This window comes from Sinocyclocheilus grahami, unplaced genomic scaffold (genome assembly GCF_001515645.1).
Source record: "Sinocyclocheilus grahami isolate Dianchi unplaced genomic scaffold, SAMN03320097.WGS_v1.1 scaffold737.1, whole genome shotgun sequence".
Taxonomy (NCBI): domain Eukaryota; kingdom Metazoa; phylum Chordata; class Actinopteri; order Cypriniformes; family Cyprinidae; genus Sinocyclocheilus; species Sinocyclocheilus grahami.
The window spans coordinates 336,354-337,916 of record NW_015505916.1 but is presented as its reverse complement, the minus strand read 5'-3'; the positions used below and the strand labels follow the sequence as shown (position 1 = coordinate 337,916).

General features: G+C 26.8%; 1 pseudogene; it reads left to right on the top strand.

The window, feature by feature from the left end:
* LOC107560643 (dihydropyrimidine dehydrogenase [NADP(+)]-like) overlaps positions 1-1,563 on the top strand; it is a 207,859-nt pseudogene that overhangs the window by 206,098 nt on the left and 198 nt on the right.

Here is a 1,563-nt window from a genome sequence, read left to right as displayed (position 1 = left end):
CAATCTTCCTGCTGTACATGCACAACATTTTACAGATTGTTTTAACAGTCTAATATAGTGTTTAGATTGATGGGTGTTCCTTCCTCTTCTCTGTAGTTTATTCACATAAAAAGTTATATGTTGCATAAAGGAAATGAAGCCTATTTTAGGCCCGTTTAAGATTTTTCATTTCTGACATTTTTAAGACAACTACACAAATTTCCCCCTCGAATTCTTGGTAATGTTGCAATAACTTTGAGTTTGATGACAATGAAAGGTAATTTGTTTTAAATGTTCATTACAGTAAGTCAGTATTTATTTCAATAAAATAACAATTATATTAAAATGATTTAAAAAAAAAAATTATATTAATAATAATAATGATAATAATAATTATTATTATAAATTAATACAAAAAATAATTATCAGTGATTGATTAATATGATGATTTTTGTTGTTGTTGTTAATTAGCATTTCTAAACCAACTTAAATTTTTAGCTTTGAGGTTTTAATTATTAATTATAATGAATTAATTATTTACATGTTCATCACTTGTAAGTTTGTTTCTTTATTACAGCAAAAATAATTATTTTAATAATAATTATAATAAATGTATTGTTGTTTTTGTTAATATTGTTGTTGTTTTTCATTATTTATTAACCAGCTTAAAATTTTTGTTTTTTTTAATTAAAATGAAATATAATTTGCTTTACATTTTCACTTTAATACAGTAATTTTGTACTTTATTACAGAAAAAAAATTATTAATAATAATAATAAATGTATTGTTGTTGTTGTTCATTATTATTTCTAAACCAGCTTAAAATTTTAGTTTTTTTATTAAGTGAAGAATAATTTGCTTTACATTTCATCACTTCAGTAGAGTAATTTTGTACTTTATTACAGTAAAATAATGATTTTAATATTAGTAAATTATTATTAATAATATTTTTTAAACCAGCTTAAAATAAAACACAGATACTACAAATGTTATCATGATGTATAAATACGATTTACATTTTGATAATTTTGTCATTTTTATATTATATCATAAAATAATATAAGTATATAATTAAAATTAAAGCATTGAAAGGCAGATACTAAAAATACTGCCATTACATATAAATACCATTTAAATACATAATTGTTTTTTTTCTTCTTATTTGTTGCATTACGATAATGAGAATTTGGGCCTAATTAAATTTTTAAAATGTCACAATACAAAACACCCCAAAACGGCAAATTTTTTTTTTTTTTTTCCATATTTTGATTTTGTGAAATGTGTGAAACATGAGCCACATGACATGTTCCTGACAGGTTTCACACATCTGTGTGCTCCGGTGGAGGGACAGCACACAGTCTTTGTTGTGTTTGTATTGTGTGACGTCTAGTCGTAGCCGGTTGTCGCCGCTGGTGAGGATATAATGATTCCAATGTCTCTGTGTCTGGCAGGCCAATGTGTTTGACCCCGAGACTCATCTCCCCACGATTCAGGACAGCTGCACCGGCTGTACCCTGTGCCTCAGCATCTGCCCCATCATCGACTGCATCAAGATGGTTGCCAGGACAACGCCTTACGTGCCAA